We start from the raw sequence: 18,348 nt of genomic DNA, 5'->3' as shown, positions 1-18,348 counted from the left end.
CATTTGCCTTCTTTACCGCCTGCTGCACTTGCATGCTTACCTTCAGTGACTGGTGCACAAGGACACCCAGGTCCCGCTGCACACTCCCCTCTTCCAATTTACAGCCATTCAGATAGTAATCTGCCTTCTTGTTTTTGCTTCCAAAGTGAATAACCTCACACTTATCCAAATTATACTGCATCTACCATTGATTAGCCCACTCACCCAACCTGTCCAGATCATTCTGAAGGATCTCTGCATCCTCGTCACAGTTCACTCTCCCACCCAACTTGGTATCATCTGCAAACTTTGAGATGTTACATTTTGTTCCCTCTTCCAAATCATTAATATATATTGTGAATAGCTGGGGGTCCCAGCACCGATCCCTGTGGCACCCCACTAGTTAACTGCCTGCCAATTTGAAAAGCACCCATTAATTCCTACTCTTTATTTCTTCTCTGCTAACCAGTTTTCTATCCATCTTAAGACACTTCCCCTAATCCCATGCGCTTTATTCTTGCATGATAATCTCTTGTGCGGGACTTTGTCAAAAGCTTTCTTGAAGTCCAAATATACCACATCAACTGGTTCCCCCTTGTCATCTCTACTAGTTACATCTTCAAAGAATTCCAACTGATTTGTCAAGCATGATTTCCCCTTCATAAATCCATGCTGCCTCTGTCTAATCCTGCCACAGCTTTCCAAATGCTCCGTTATAAAGTCCTTGATAATGGATTTGAGAACTTTCCCCACTACCGATGTTGAGCTTACTGGTCTGTAATTCCCTGTTTTCTCTCTACCTCCCTTTTTGTATATTGGAGTGACATTCGCTACCCTCCAGTCTGCAGGGATTATTCAAAGAACAAGAACAAAGAATAAAGAACAATACAGCACAGGAACAGGCCCTTCGGCCCTCCAAGCCCGTGCTGCTCCCTGGTCCAAACTAGACCATTCTTTTGTATCCCTCCATTCCCACTCCGTTCATATGGCTGTCTAGATAAGTCTTAAACGTTCCCAGTGTGTCCGCCTCCACCACCTTGCCCGGCAGCGCATTCCAGGCCCCCACCACCCTCTGTGTAAAATATGTCCTTCTGATATCTGTGTTAAACCTCCCCCCCTTCACCTTGAACCTATGACCCCTCGTGAACGTCACCACCGACCTGGGGGAAAGCCTCCCACCGTTCACCCTATCTATGCCTTTCATAATTTTATACACCTCTATTAAGTCTCCCCTCATCCTCCGTCTTTCCAGGGAGAACAACCCCAGTTTACCCAATCTCTCCTCATAACTAAGCCCCTCCATACCAGGCAACATCCTGGTAAACCTCCTCTGTACTCTCTCCAAAGCCTCCACGTCCTTCTGGTAGTGTGGCGACCAGAACTGGACGCAGTATTCCAAATGCGGCCGAACCAACATTCTATACATCTGCAACATCAGACCCCAACTTTTATACTCTATGCCCCGTCCTATAAAGGCAAGCATGCCATATGCCTTCTTCACCACCTTCTCCACCTGTGACGTCACCTTCAAGGATCTGTGGACTTGCACACCCAGGTCCCTCTGCGCATCTACACCCTTTATGGTTCTGCCATTTATCATATAGCTCCTCCCTACATTATTTCTACCAAAATGCATCACTTCGCATTTATCAGGATTGAACTCCATCTGCCATTTCTTTGCCCAAATTTCCAGCCTATCTATATCCTTCTGTAGCTTCTGACAATGCTCCTCACTATCTGCAAGTCCTGCCAATTTTGTGTCGTCCGCAAACTTACTGATCACCCCAGTTACTCCTTCTTCCAGATCGTTTATATAAATCACAAACAGCAGAGGTCCCAATACAGAGCCCTGCGGAACACCACTAGTCACAGGCCTCCAGCCGGAAAAAGACCCTTCCACTACCACCCTCTGTCTTCTGTGACCAAGTCAGTTCTCCACCCATCTAGCCACCTCCCCCTTTATCCCATGAGATCCAACCTTTTTCACCAGCCTGCCATGAGGGTCTTTGTCAAACGCTTTACTAAAGTCCATATAGATGACATCCACGGCCCTTCCCTCGTCAACCATTCTGGTCACTTCTTCAAAAAACTCCACCAGGTTAGTGAGGCATGACCTCCCTCTCACAAAACCATGCTGACTATCGTTAATGAGTTTATTCCTTTCTAAATGCGCATACATCCTATCTCTAAGAATCTTCTCCAACAACTTCCCCACCACGGACGTCAAGCTCACCGGCCTATAATTACCCGGGTTATCCTTCCTACCCTTCTTAAATAACGGGACCACATTAGCTATCCTCCAATCATCTGGGACCTCACCTGCGTCCAGTGACGAGACAAAGATTTGCGTCAGAGGCCCAGCGATTTCATCTCTCGTCTCCCTGAGCAGCCTTGGATAGATTCCATCAGGCCCTGGGGATTTGTCAGTCTTTATATTCTCTAACAAACCTAACACTTCCTCCTTTGTAATGGAGATTTTCTCCAACGGTTCAACACTCCCCTCCGAGACACTCCCAGTCAACACATCCCTCTCCTTTGTGAATACCGATGCAAAGTATTCATTTAGGATCTCCCCTACTTCTTTGGGCTCCAAGCATAATTCCCCACTTTTGTCCCTGAGAGGTCCGATTTTTTCCCTGACAACCCTTTTGTTCCTAGCGTATGAATAAAATGCCTTGGGATTCCAGTCTATAGACGCTGGAAGATGACCAACAATGCATCCATTATTTCTAGAGCCACTTCCTTAAGTACTCTGGGATATAGAATATCAGGCCCTGGGGATTTATCCACCTTCAATCCCATCAACTTCCCCAGTATCATTTCTCTACTAATATTGATCTCCCTCAGTTCTTCCCTTTCACTAATTCTTGCAATCTCCAACATTTCTGGCATTTGATTTGTGTTCTCTTTTGTGAAGACAGAACCAAAGTACATATTCAGCTGCTCAGCCATTTCTTTGTCCCCTATTATACATTCCCCCGTTTCTGTCTGTAGGGGACCTACATTTGGCTTCACCAACCTCTTTCTCTTCACATATCTATAGAAACTCTTAGTGTCAGTCTTTATGTTCCCTAAAAGCTTACTTTCTTACTGTATTTTCCCCTTCCTAATCAATCCCTTGGTCCTTCTTTGCTGAATTCTAAACTGCTCCCAAACCTCAGATTTGGCCAATCTACATGCTTCTTCCTTGGATTGGATACTCTCTCTAATTTCCTTTGTAAGCCATTGATTGGCCCATTTTGCTTTTGTGCCAGATAGGTTCCCCTGTGCATTACTTGAATACTTGCCATTGCCTATCCATTTCATCCCTTTAAGTAACTCTCCCATATCGATCAAGGAGGATTTGCATGGGTTTTGAGTGGGTTTCCTCTGGGTGCTCCAGTTTCCTCCCACATTCCAAATATTTGCAGGTTAGGTGGATTGGCCATGATAAATTGCCCCTTAGTTTCCCAAGATATGTAGATGTTTCCCCTGGCTGGGAGGGTGCCTGGAGCCAGGAGAGACAGTCTCAGAATAAGTAGTAAACATTTAGGATGGAGATGAGGAGGAATTTCTTCACTGAAGGTGGTGAATCTTTGGAATTCTCGACTTGATAGGGTTGTGGAGGGTCAGTCATTGAGCATGTCCAAGATTCCATTTAACTGCACAGAGAGTTCTGCAAGTGCCCTGACCAACCCTCAACCATCACGAACAAAGGCAGCTCTGTCAATCTTGTCTGCAGTTTGAAGATCTTGCTGTGCATAAATTGATTGCAGCTTTTACAAACTTTAAAGCAGCAGCTTGGCTTCAAGGATACGTTTTCTTGAACACAAAGGTTTTAAGATGTTCCGAGGAATTTAAAGGTGCTTTATAAACACAAGTTATTTTACCCTTTATCAAAGCTCGTACTGTAAATGCAGGAGGGTGAAAAAGCACAGGGTTAAGGCTGAACAAAACAAAATCTCAAAGAATAAATCCCCATATTAAAAGGTGAATTCGCTCTTTCTCCAGGGTGCAATGTTTAATTTTCTGCCATCGTTGAAGGTACCTGATGTATTGAACTGGTAAACTGGGGGAACACTGCCATCTGGTGGCTGGAAAGAAACTGCAGTTTGCGATCAGAGGAAAGTGGACAGAAGTTCCTCTTGTAGAAAAATCCTTTAGGATTCACAGGGATTATTTTCTAACCATTTCCATTTCACTGTGCTTTTTACAAACCCTCCAGGGCCACAAACACCCTTTCCAGGTGAAGCAGAACACATATGAACATATGAGTTTGGAGCAGCTGTAGGCCATTCAGCCCCTTTAGCCTGCTCCACCTGCCATTCAATAAGATCATGGCTGATCTGATTGTGGTCCCAACTCCACTATCCTGCACAGCCTGATAACCTTTGACTCCCACGTTAGTCAAGAATCTGTTTACTTCTGCCTGAAAAATATTCACTGACCCCACCTTCACTGGGGCAGAGAGTTCCAAAGATTTAGGACCCTCTGTGAGGAAATTTTTTCTCACCCCTTTATTTTTGAACTGAGACCCCCTAGTTATAGTCCCTCCCACAAGAAACAACCTTTCAGCATCCATCTTGCCAAGGATTTTATATGTATTGTTATAGCCAGGAGTGGGGGGGTCAGTTTAAACAGCCTTGCCTATTATCAGGTGTTTTTAATTAAAGCAGCAACTGGACTTCAAGGACACTTTTCCTTGGACACAAAGGTGTTAAGATGTCTCGAGGAATTTAAAGGTGCTTTATCAATACAAGTTATTTTATTCTGTTCTCTATCAAAGCTCATACTGTAAATGCAGGAGGGTGAATTCTTCTGAACCCCTCAGTTTATGTGTGATCTAATTTGACTAATAATCACATAACAAATTTGAATTAGGATTAATTTAGAGGGTTAGTTTATTTTTACAGATTCAAGACCCGCAAAAAGGAGTGTTCACAACTTCTGGTGCTGCCATAAGCAGAGGTGAAACCCTCTCCCGCCCGTCATCATGTTTTCAATGGGGTATAATGCTGGGTGTCCAATTAAGGCTCGCCCAGCATTAAACATAGGCCTGGTTGGATCTCTGTGTGAGTGGGGGCGACAACACTTGGGTGCTGGGTCCAATGGGGTCCCAGCAATGTGGCGGGGCAAGGGTAGTTAGAAAGTGCAGGGGCAATTCCACGAGTGTTGCCTGCAGATGTCTGGGAGGCTGAGGCAGCTTTTACAATCGAGTGCTGCAACCGGACATTTGTCTGGGGCCATGGGAGTTGGCAGGAGAGGTTCGCTGAGCATACAGTACCCCACTTACCGGATTAGAGCCTTTGTGTCCTTGTCCAGGAAGTGACAACCAGGCAGGACATCCTGATGCCCAGGGATGGCAGGAGAAAGCTGCCCCACCTGACCAAGAAGGTTTGCAGCGTGTTTGCCGCCCAGGTCAGTTGGTGTGATGTGGTTGGTCCACCACATCTGGTTGCAGTGCCACAAGAAGTTCAGTGATCTGCTGTGGTTGGCAAGGGTAAGTGCAGAGATGCCATGGAACCATGTTGAGAAATGTAGTCGGGTGCCTGTTCCCAGATCAGGTAAAATTGTAAGGTGGTGTGCAACATTTGGAACTGAAGCCAAGGCTGGGATATGTGACCACTTGGTCTCTGTGCTTTAGAGGATGATGGGGGCGTGGGGTGGGGGGCTTGCCGTCATGAATGGACCTTCAAGGTGAGGGCACACTAATGATGCAATCTGCTTCTCACTTTCAGAAGAGAAACCAGAACAGCAGAGCAGAGAAGGATAGGAGGTGAGGGGTCAAATCTAAGCATCCTCATCAGACTCAAGAGCAAGGTGCTCGAGCTAGATTTCCACAGCTTAACTCGCTCCACTGGTTGTGGTTGAAGTGAGGGTCACGGCTGAAGATCAAGAGTGCAGTGCAGAGCAAGGGTCATAGCGGAAGGTCAGAGTGCAGTGCACAGAGTCCATGTGGGACATTAGCATTTCATTGGCCTTTAACACTGAGCGCCCAGCCTCCTCCATTGAGAGAACGGCAAATCCCACGGAGCAACAAGTTCAGGAACATCCTCAGAGGTTCCTCAGTCTGCTCTTGGACCTGTAGCCAGCATACCGGCTGTGACCTCTGGAGATCACTCGCCTCATTGCTAGGTGCCGAGCCATCAATGGTGAACCAGGGGGTCTAACCGTGCCTCATGCAGATGGACGCGCTGCCTATCGTCTCTGTGGGCTCCTCCCAGGTGCTCCGGAGGAGGATGGCAGCTCCTCCACCCCTCTGCCAGTGGCCTCTCCATCTAATGTTGTCATGACGACTAAGGAGTGTCAGCCATGGGGCTGGAGCACACTTAGGCTCCACCGGCCAGAAGATGACCGGCAAGGTCATCAAGGCCACCAGGACGGACAAGTCAGAGGCTGCCTCCAATGCTGCTGCCAGTGAGGGGGCAGCACCAAGACACAGCAACTTAAACATAACAGGGGCATGTCACAGTGACATTAATTGTGTCTTTTATTTTGACCTTATTGTGAGGGTTTTGGAGTTGTGATTTGTTTTGCTTGTTAACAGTATTCAAGGTTTGTGTTCCATTGATGGGTGGAGTTGGGTGCCTGCATCCCTGAAGCCACTCAGGCTTGTAAACACATGGTGTTGTGTGATGCTGGCATTCTGGTTGGGTTCTTACATAATGACATCTTGTCAAGGAGACCTTGCCATTGGTTGAAGTTGGTTGCAAAGTCTTGAATGCCTACTTGAAGGTTTGCATGATCAGAGCATCCTTGGTGTCCCTGCATCTTCCTGTTGTCCACCTCCACATTCCCACCCTGTGCAACCCCAGCCTCCTTCTCCAACCCATCACTGGAGTCATCCTCCTTAGCCCGTGGAGGTACATCACTTTCCTCAGCCTCTACTGGGTTACTCTTTGCCAGACCAGGTTGTGCAGCGCACAGCATGCAATGACAATGAAGGAGACACACTCTTGACTCCTCCGATCAGCCTAGGCATCTGAAGCATCTTCAGCAGCCCGATAGTCCTTTCTCCCACTGCTCTTGTGGAGACATGGTTTCTGTTGTATCTCTCCTCACCTCAGTTCTTGGTTGACAGAGTGGGGACAACAGACACCTCTTGAAGGGATGGTCTTTGTCACCGAGGAAACATCTATCCATAAGTACACGAACCATGAACAGCCTTAGAACCTGTGAGTGCTGCAAGGTGTAGGAACCGTGTGAGCTTCCAGGGTAACAGGCACAAACTTGGAGAATCTGTGTCTGATGGTCACAATCTGAGGATTCAATGAGTGGAACCCTTTCTGTTAATGAAAGCTCCCGGCTCACTTGCTGGAACCTTGATGGCTACATCAGTGCAATCACTGCACACTGGATTTGGCGATGATTGTTGGGGTGGGGAAGGGAATGCTGGTGATGGTCATTGGGTGGGGGGGGGGGGGGATTCTGGAGATGGTTATCAAGAGAAATGCTGGTGATGATGGTCTGTGTAGCTGGAGAGTTTCACACCAATTTTCAATCTGAGCCGGACATTTTTAAAAGTTTTGGTAAGATTCTGCTCAATGAAGTGACTTTTTGAATATTGAAATCAAAAGATGGTAGAAGCCGTCAGACAACACAATGATATGCATCTATCAAACATTTAAATGATTTGTCTCAACCATTATACCCCTGAGACCAACTGTAGAACTCTAAATTGTACTTAGAATCCTTATCATAGAAAGATCATAGAAACCCTACAGTACAGAAAGAGGCCATTCGGCCCATCGAGTCTGCACCGACCACAATCCCACCCAGGCCCTACCCCCATATCCCTACATATTTACCCACTAATCCCGCTAACCTACACATCTCAGGACACTAAGGGCAATTTTTAGCATGGCCAATCAACCTAACCTGCACATCATTAGAACGAAATTCATTCACCAGCCTGAAGATGCTGATTGACAGAATCTTCCCCATTGAAACTATTTTCATCTATTTGCCTATACTTTCCCAAAGGCCAATTGATTTTGACCAGAACTATTTTATTCAAAACTCACTCATAGCCTGATCCCTCTGTTCTCGCAGAATCAGCCCCATATTCAAGGAGGACTGGAAAGTTGTGGCCATATCCTCCACAGTTTTCATCCTTACTTCCCTCAGTAACCTAATCATCATCAGGACCAGGTAACTTTTCTACTTTGAGGACTGCTAACCTTGGAAACAATTTGCCTGCACATTTACTCCCCTCTCTCTCTTTCCCATGAGTTGGTAGGCTATAGCATACACTCAATGGCAAGAATAACTCCTCTAATATTCCTCTGTTCCACTGAAATAGATTCTGTCTTTGACTTCTCAACTATATCATTCCTCTCCAGTGCTACAACTGTGTAATTGATCAATGATTATCCCCTCCTTTTTCCCCTTCCCATAATTCCAGAATATTTTGTAGCCAGGAATATCAATAATCCAAATCCTCCTCTCCTTTAGAGGCAGGTCTGCTATTGGGATTATATCATAGCGCCATTATGACTTATAACTGTAGATCACCAGGTTTATTTAACAGTGTATTTATATACATTCACTTCAAACCCATCTTTTTCTTCCAATATGATTCTCCCATTTCAGAAATATTCTTTATTCTAGAGCAAATTCTCTTGTTTAATAAACTTTGGAGCTTGTTTCCATTCTCTGATGTTTCAAGTTGGTGTTCAGCCAACACCACCAGCCAAATTGGTGTAAACTTCACCAACAATACTATTTAAACTTCCTGTCAGGACATGGTCCCCAGCTTTGTTGAGTCCATTCCGAACAGATCCCTCCTGCCCCAGAATTGGTTCCAATGTCTGAGAATCTGAAGTCCTCTCTTTTGCATGCTACATGTTAACATGTCTTGTCTGACACTGGAAGTAATCCAGAAGTGACTACATCTGAGATCATGCTCTTTACTATCTCCCAAGCTCCTGAATCTCTGGTTGCAGTAGCTTAACACTCCTCTCTTCATTATTGATTTCCATCTCAACCCTAATGCTACCCGCCTGCCCCCACCCCACTAAATATTCTCTATCCTCTCAATGATGTCTTTCTCAATCAATCTTGACAGTTCCTGTCAGCTTCACCTTCAGGATGTGGAAGTGACAGAATGATGTTTTTGATGATGATTAACCTCATTGCCCTGTGCTATTTTTTCGAATGCTTGCAAATCTCTGATGCAGTCCTGGATGCAACAACAATTGTTACCAAATATCTTGGTCCATTATAAGTGAGAGCACATAGCCAACTAATCAATGTGGCAGAGCAAGGACAGCCTGATTCAGGAAACTTCATAAATTATTTCCTAATGATAGACAGTGACATGCACAAAAAGATAAAATTTATCACTACTTCAGGAAACAACTGCTACAAATCATTGTTAAAGTGTTTAGAATTGACAAATGTGCTGCTGAAAATAATGTGAGCAATTGCAGAAATAAGGGTGGCACGGTAGCACAGTGGTTAGCACTGCTGCTTCATAGCTCCAGGGACCTGGGTTCGAATCCTGGCTTGGGTTGCTGTCTGTGTGGAGTTTGCACATTCTCCCTGGGTTTGCTCCGGTTTCCTCCCACAGTCCAAAGATGTGCGGGCTAGGTTGATTGGCCATTCTAAACTGCCCCTTAGTGTCCTGGGATGCATGGGTTAGTGGGTGGGATATGTGGATAGGGCCTGGGTGGGATTGTGGTCGGTGCAGACTCGATGGGCCGAATGGCCTCTTTCTGCACTGTAGGATTCTATGAAGTAGAATTTTGAAGGAATCTAGAGCAAGCATCACATGCATGCAGGATGTGTTCATGTAGCCTAATGGATAAAGCACTGGCTTCGAGAGAGAGAGATGTCTGTGAGGTTAAGTCCCATTTGGGATGAGACTAATCTGTATTCTGTGAATATTTAATCTTTTTCCTCATTATGAAACACACAGGTCAAGTAGTTTCAGTCAGGTTCTTGTAAATGACTGAAACTCTGAGCCCGGGGTTCAAATGTTTTAGTCGAAGTAGGGAAGGAGGTAGAAGAGGGGGAGGGGTAGCATTATTGGTCAGAGATTGTATCACAGTGTCAGAGAGGAGGTTTGATGAGGACTTATCTGTTGAGGTAGTATGGGCGGAGATTAGAAATAGGAGAGGAGAGGTCACCCTGTTGGGAGTCTTTTATAGACCTCCTAAAAGTTCTAGAGAGGTTGAGGAAAGGATTGCGGAGTCAATCCTGCTTAGGAGTGAAAGTAATAGGGCAATTGTTATGGGGGATTTTAACTTGACTAATATTGACTGGAATTGTTATAGCTCTAGCTCGTTAGAGGGGTCAGTTTTTGTTCAAAGCGTGCAGGAAGGTTTTTTGACTCAGTATGTAGACAGGCCAACTAGAGGTGAGGCTATATTGGATCTGGTGCTGGGAAATGAGCCAGACCAGGTGCTAGACTTGGAAGTTGGTGTGCATTTTGGTGATAGTGACCACAATTCGGTTACGTTCACCTTAGTGATGGAAAGGGATAGGCATGAACCTCGGGCCAGTGGTTTTAGCTGGGGGAAGGGTAATTATGAGGCTATTAGGAGAGAATTAGGAAACATAGGTTGGACTAGGAGATTACAGGGACTGGGAACGTCCGACATGTGGAGTTTTTTCAAGGAGCAGCTACTGCGAGTCTGTGATAGGTATGTCCCTGTCAGGCAAGGAGGAATTGGTAGGGCTAGGGAACCGTGGTGCACCAAAAAAGTTTCTTTGTTGGTTAAAAAGAAAAAGGAGGCTTATGTTCGGATGAGACGTGAGCACTCGGGTAGTGCACTAGAAAGCTTTAGATTGGCTAAGAGGGAGTTGAAGAGCGAGCTTAGAAGGGCTAAAAGGGGACATGAGAAGACTTTGGCGGATAGGGTTAAAGAGAATCCTAAGGCGTTCTATAGGTATGTCAAGAACAGAAGGTTGGTTAGGGCAAGTTTAGGGCCAGTTATAGATGGCAGAGGGAAGTTATGTGTGGAACCGGAGGAGATTGGTGAAGCATTGAACCAATATTTCTCTTCGGTGTTCACGCAAGGGGACATGAATATAGCTGAGGAGGACACTGGGTTGCAAGGGAGTAGAATAGACAGTATTACAGTTGATAAGGAGGATGTGCAGGATATTCTGGAGGGTCTGAAAATAGATAAATCCCCTGGTCCGGATGGGATTTATCCAAGGATTCTCTGGGAGGCAAGAGAAGTGATTGCAGAGCCTCTGGCTCTGATCTTCAGGTCGTCGTTGGCCTCTGGTATAGTACCAGAAGATTGGAGGTTAGCGAATGTTGTCCCATTGTTTAAGAAGGGGAACAGAGACTTCCCCGGGAATTATAGACCGGTGAGTCTCACTTCTGTTGTCGGCAAGATGTTGGAAAAAATTATAAGGGATAGGATTTATAGTTATTTGGAGAGTAATGAATTGATAGGTGATAGTCAGCATGGTTTTGTGGCAGGTAGGTCGTGCCTTACTAACCTTATTGAGTTTTTTGAGAAAGTGACCAAGGAGGTGGATGGGGGCAAGGCAGTGGACGTGGTATATATGGATTTTAGTAAGGCGTTTGATAAGGTTCACCATGGTAGGCTTCTGCAGAAAATGCAGATGTATGGGATTGGGGGTGATCTAGGAAATTGGATCAGGAATTGGCTAGCGGATAGGAAACAGAGGGTGGTGGTTGATAGTAAATATTCATCATGGAGTGCGGTTACAAGTGGTGTACCTCAGGGATCTGTTTTGGGGCCACTGCTGTTTGTAATATTTATTAATGATCTGGATGAGGGTATAGTTGGGTGGATTAGCAAATTTGCTGATGACACCAAAGTCGGTGGTGTGGTAGACAGTGAGGAAGGGTGTCGTAGTTTGCAGGAAGACTTAGACAGGTTGCAAAGTTGGGCCGAGAGGTGGCGGATGGAGTTTAATGCGGAGAAGTGTGAGGTAATTCACTTTGGTAGGAATAACAGATGTGTTGAGTATAGGGCTAACGGGAGGACTTTGAATAGTGTGGAGGAGCAGAGGGATCTAGGTGTATGTGTGCATAGATCCCTGAAAGTTGGGAATCAAGTAGATAAGGTTGTTAAGAAGGCATATGGTGTCTTGGCGTTTATTGGTAGGGGGATTGAATTTAGGAGTCGTAGCGTTATGTTGCAACTGTACACAACTCTGGTGCGGCCGCACTTGGAGTACTGTGTGCAGTTCTGGTCCCCACATTACAGGAAGGATGTGGAGGCTTTGGAGAGGGTGCAGAGGAGGTTTACCAGGATGTTGCCTGGTATGGAGGGGAGATCCTATGAGGAGAGGCTGAGGGATTTGGGATTGTTTTCGCTGGAAAGGCGGCGGCTAAGAGGGGATCTTATTGAAACATATAAGATGATTAGAGGTTTAGATAGGGTGGATAGTGATAGCCTTTTTCCTCTGATGGAGAAATCCAGCACGAGGGGGCATGGCTTTAAATTGAGGGGGGGTAGTTATAGAACCGATGTCAGGGGTAGGTTCTTTACCCAGAGGGTGGTGAGGGATTGGAATGCCCTGCCAGCATCAGTAGTAAATGCGCCTAGTTTGGGGGCGTTTAAGAGATCCGTAGATAGGTTCATGGACGAAAAGAAATTGGTTTAGGTTGGAGGGTCACAGTTTTTTTTTTAACTGGTCGGTGCAACATCGTGGGCCGAAGGGCCTGTTCTGCGCTGTAATGTTCTATGTTCTATGTTCTAGAGCAGGCAAAGAAATTTCTGTAAAGCCATTTGCTTTTCACATTCAGTCAACATTTATCCCAGTAATCAACTGTACCAATCACTAATAGACAACAAGAAGTCAGATTCTGTCAGTCCCGATTGCTGGGATCTTTGGAATTAATACAATGAGACTGTGTGGGGTAAAAAATGGTTAGCCCACATAAAGAGATTCAAATTAGCAGTGATTACAGATATGGGGCAAGCTGCAAACCCAAATGTGCACAGCCCCAGTGGCCTAATGGATAAGGCACTGGCCTCCTAAGCCAGGGATTGTGGGTTCAAGTCCCATCTGGGGTGAAGTAGATTTTGCCCTGGTAATGCTTTCTATATTCCATTACGGGAAATATTCCCACTAACTGCATAATCAATTCCAGCAGTTGTTTTTGCATCCTTCTCACTCTGTCACTTGCTTTGCAGTTTCACAAGCGATGCAATACTTCCACCAAATCTTGAATATTGTTGGGGCTGCACTTATTCACGCAAGTGCAGAGCATTCCACCACATTTAGGGCAAGGGCAGCAGTAGCATGAGAACACCACCACTTGCAAGTTCCCTCCAAACGATTCATCTTCCTGAATTGAGTCACCATTACTTTTTCAATGTTGCTGGTTCAAAATCTTGGAACTCCTCAACAGCACTGTGGGTATACCAAGACCACATGGACTGCAGCAGTTCAAGAAGCAAGTCACCACCATCTTCTGAAGGGCAATTCAGGATGGGCAATAAATGCTGGCCCAGTCAACCATGCCCACATTACATTAAAAAAATTTTTTTTTAAATCACACTTCAGATTATGCCTTGTAGATAATGTAGGAAGAAGTCTCACAACACCAGGTTAAAGTCCAACAGGTTTATTTGGTAGCAAAAGCCACTAGCTTTCGGAGCGCTCGCTGCTCCTTTGTCAGGTAAGTGGGAGTTCTGTTCACAAACAGGGAATATAAAGACACAAACTCAATTTACAAAATAATGGTTGGAATGCGAGTCCTTACAGGTAATCAAGTCTTAAAGATACAGACAATGTGAGTGGAGAGAGGGTTAAGCACAGGTTAAAGAGATGTGTATTGTCTCCAGCCAGGACAGTTAGTGAGATTTGGCAAGCCCAGGCAAGTCGTGGGGGTTACAGATAGTGTGACATGAACCCAAGATCCCGGTTGAGGCCGTCCTCATGTGTGCAGAACTTGGCTATCAGTCTCTGCTCAGCGACTCTGCATTGTCGTGTGTCGTGAAGGCCGTCTTGGAGAACGCTTACCCGAAGATCAGAGGCCGAATGCCCGTGATCACTGAAGTGTTCCCAACAGGAAGAGAACACTCTTGCCTGGTGATTGTCGAGCGGTGTTCATTCATCCGTTGTCGTAGTGTCTGCATGGTCTCCCCAATGTACCATGCCTCGGGACATCCTTTCCTGCAGCGTATCAGGTCGACAACGTTGGCTGAGTTGCAAGAGTATGTACCGTGTACCTGGTGGATGGTGTTCTCACGTGAGATGATGGCATCCGTGTCGATGATCCGGCACGTCTTGCAGAGGTTGCTGTAGCAGGGTTGTGTGGTGTTGTGGTCACTGTTCTCCTGAAGGCTGGGTAGTTTGCTGCGGACAATGGTCTGTTTGAGGTTGTGCGGTTGTTTGAAGGCAAGAAGTGGGGGTGTGGGGATGGCCTTGGCAAGATGTTCATCTTCATCAATGACATGTTGAAGGCCCGGAGAAGATGTTGTAGCTTCTCCGCTCTAGGGAAGTGCTGGACGACGAAGGGTACTCTGTCTGCCGTGTCCCGTGTTTGTCTTTTGAGGAGGTCGGTGCGGTTTTTCGCTGTGGCATGTCGGAACTGTCGATCTATGAGTTGAGCGCCATATCCTGTTCTTATGAGGGCATCTTTCAGCGTCTGGAGGTGTCTGTTGCGATCCTCCTCATCTGAGCAGATCCTGTGTATAAGGAGGGCTTGTCCATAGGGGATGGTTTCTTTAACGTGTTTAGGGTGGAAGCTGGAGAAGTGGAGCATCGTGAGGTTATCCGTGGACTTGCGGTACAGTGAAGTGCTGAGGTGACCGTCCTTGATGGAGATACGTGTGTCCAAGGACTTTCAACCGATGCTATACACTAGATACATCGATGACATTTTCTTCCTTTGGACTCATGGTGAACAATCATTGAAACAACTATATGATGACACCAACAAGTTCCATCCCACCATCAGACTCACCATGGACTACTCTCCGGAATCGGTTGCATTCTTGGACAAAAGGGATTAGGAAAGGGGTAGAGCAGCAGGCAAAATCATTGAGCTAAAGACATTCTACTGGCAGATGCTCAATGCTAGAGATATGGGGTGGAATTTACCCCCCCAAAATTCTAAGTGTCATAACAGCATGAAAACAGGAGTCACCCATGGCGGTCTTTTGGGCGAGCTCAACACTGCAATCTTCCTGCACTCTGTCAATTGTTCTGACAGCGTGTGGGGGCTGAGCCTAAGTACGCCAGGGAAGCCGGCTTCAGAGCACTGAGGAGCCCCGATCTGACAGCGAAATGGAAGACTCCCCCCCACCATAAACATCGGATCCCCACTCATCAAAGACCCAGTTAACAACTGACCCAGCTGCTCTTATATAGCTGCTATTATCATGTGAGTTATTTGTTCAGAGACTTGGCCCTGAGCTGAGTATCAGCTCACAGAGACCTTGAGGCATTGCAACTTCAAATGTAGACAGTGAAACAACGGGAAATATCCTCAGCTTCCCTGTATCCATGGGTGAGTTCACCAATGTCATCTGGAAATCAATAGCAAAGGAGGCCCAACTGGATACAGCCACCTTTAAACAATTCATCCAGGACCTGAGAGTATTAGTGCCAGTGAGTGAAAGAACCCATCCAGTGGGAGAGGCTGAGTGCACTGATCCCTTATGTGTGCTATATGAGACTGTCTCAGCTAGAATCTGCAGAGGCTGTATTCCTTGTATTCTGCTCTGTTGGTTCATCTGAGTTCCTGTGTCAATGTTAACTTGCCTCGTGATTTTATTCTTTCCAGTGAATTTAGACAGGCAAACACAGACAGTAGTGTGGAAAAACCAAGATGTTTGCCTGTCCTCTGGGAACACGCTGAGGGCCATGCTGAATAGAGCAAAGAGATTGTAAATTTCATCCTTGAGAACAGAAGTTGGAATCTGATGCTGGACCCAATACTGTACCACAGGGGGATTGCTCTGTTAGCTGAACTGATGGGATTATTCAGTGAACACCAACTCATTGAAATTGTCAGGAATCTTGGAGTTGTTCTGTTAACTGCACAAGATGGTCAGAGAGTCACTGTGGCTGCACTCTGCACTGAACTTATACAATGTTCATTTGTCACCAACGTTGATCTTGCTAACATCCTGATGAGTCATTTACACGTGTGCCTGTTTGATTTGAATCTGGCTGTCGGGTGGCTGTACCTTAGAGGCCTTGCCAATATTCCAGTTGGTGTGATGGAGTGACATATTCAGACCTGCTAATTGCGGTGACTGCCACAGTCAAGCTTCATAGAGTGGAATACCACAAGGAGATCCCAATGATTGAGGTAACATCAACCCTCTCAATGCTTTTGGATCAGCTCCATGTCAATGCTGTCAGACCCGATTGTACAGATACAGCAAAAGGAATCAGATCTTTATTTCAGTTGAAATCTGCTGAGGTTTGGGCTGCTGCATTTACTACGTTTGTTATTTTGGCCAAATGTGGACATGGACCCTCCAGGGTTTCCTTTACAGAAGAGACCCACCTGAGCCTGGCCAGTTTTTCAAACAGAGTGAGGATATCTGCAGGGCCTATCTCTTAACGTTACGACAATTCAGGAGTATTTCTGGGAAGGGAGCTTGAATTATGAGGAATTTTGAACATAATTTCTTGACAACTAATCGTATATAAAGTGTTGTGTGTCCTACCAAGGCATGGGGCCAAGTCTTTGTGGAAATGTAGCTTTCTTATCAGCTGCCCATTCACAGAAATCTTCTGATGGAGAATTTGGATACAAAAACTCCAGTTTCAGAATCCAACTCAATACAACAGCTCCACTACATCACACTGAGAAAGAGTTTCTTTTTGTAAATATCTTTTTGTTTTAATTAGATGGAAATTATTATGCAATAAATGTTAGTTTTGTTTAAAGCTGCAACAAATTGAAATGGTTCCTTGTTGGCAAGTCTTTGACACCATGGATGGAAATCTTTGACACTATGGAAGGGTTCATAAAAACCCTTCAGTGCAGAAGGTGGCCATTCGGCCTATCGAATCTGCATTGACTCTCAGACAGAGCATCCCACCCAGGCCCACTCCCCGCCTCATCCCCATAACCCCACACATTTACCCCACTAATCCCCTTAACCTACACATCTGGGGATTCTAGGGTAATTTAGTATGGCCAATGCACCTCAACTGCCCATCTTTGGACTGTGTGAGGAAACTGGAGCACCTGGAGGAAACCCACAAAGACACGGGGAAAACGTGCAAACTCACACAATCACTCAAGGCTGGAATAAGCTTCATCACAGATAAGTAATCACCATTTGGTTAGTCAGGAGTGCACGGCAGCTACTGATAAATTATTCACACCCTTTTCTTCACTTCAATATCATTGTCCGTCGTGAATTAACATACTGAAAGTTTCCCATGACTTTTGGAATAAATCTCAGTCCATTAATATCTTGCTTGCTGCCAGATACACGTAAGAAAATGAGCTGGAAGTCAGCTAGTCATTAGGTTAGTTTACACTCTTGTGTTAAAAAGTTGTTTTAATGAGATGAAGAGAATGGAGAATCCGGAATAGGGAGGATGCGTCTTCCTCTCAGACTCATGCAGAATTCATTTATATGGAACCATCGAAACAAGGAGCAGGAGTAGGCCTTTCAGCATTTTGAGCCTGCTCTGCTATCCGATTTGATTATGCTTGATCCTCTATCTCAATGCCACACTCCTGTGCTCTCCCACAGTCTATAAATCTATCTATTTCCTTCTTTACAGGGCCAGCAGACGTAAAGCTTTCCTCACAGACAGTGTTTAACTTATCATAAACTCCCCTGCTGCCCTTGCTTCCATTATTCTGCCCATCGTGTCAACAAGCACCATATTCCATTAAAAGGTGCAGCAACCAGTTGGATCTTTAGAGTTCAAGGTCACGTCCACAGCCTGTTCCTGGAGGAGAACCGAATCCTGGATGTATGAGTTTGTTGTCAAATCTAGCTGTGTGCTCCAGGCATCTCATCAAAGTCTTCACCCTGTTCCTAATGGAGATGATCTGACTCCCTGAAAGACAGCCCAACCTCCCATCCGAGCATCACTTCACATTTCAACAACAAATGACACTAGCACAGATCACCCCTTAATCTTCAAGACTCAAGGAAATACAAGCCTTGTCTATGTAACTGGTTCCCATAATTTAACCCTTACTGCCGTAATATCATCCTGATAAATATGTACTGCACTTCCTCTAAGGTCAATTTCTCCATCGCGAGAGTGGTGCCCAGATCAGAATCCAGAACTCCAGATGTGATCTAAGCAGAGATTTATACAAGTGCCACACAGCTTCCACCCCCTTTGTATCCCACCCTCTTTGACATAAAGGTCAGCATTCCACTAACCTTTGGAATGATTCTTCAGTATCAGGTTACTGACTGCCAAAGAAAGTTGACTTGCTTCTGAACCTCCATGAACAGA

At 45.6% G+C, this 18,348-nt stretch overlaps 1 non-coding gene across 1 annotated transcript; it reads left to right on the top strand.

Annotated features, from left to right (window-relative positions):
- The first annotated feature begins 12,892 nt into the window (after positions 1–12,892).
- Positions 12,893–12,965, top strand: trnar-ccu (transfer RNA arginine (anticodon CCU)). Its single transcript has one exon. It is a non-coding gene; the product is annotated as a tRNA-Arg (tRNA).
- The last annotated feature ends 5,383 nt before the right edge of the window (positions 12,966–18,348 follow it).

The sequence above is a fragment of the Mustelus asterias genome, chromosome 17 (genome assembly GCF_964213995.1).
Source record: "Mustelus asterias chromosome 17, sMusAst1.hap1.1, whole genome shotgun sequence".
In the NCBI taxonomy this organism is placed as follows: domain Eukaryota; kingdom Metazoa; phylum Chordata; class Chondrichthyes; order Carcharhiniformes; family Triakidae; genus Mustelus; species Mustelus asterias.
This window is presented reverse-complemented; position numbering and strand designations above follow the sequence as displayed.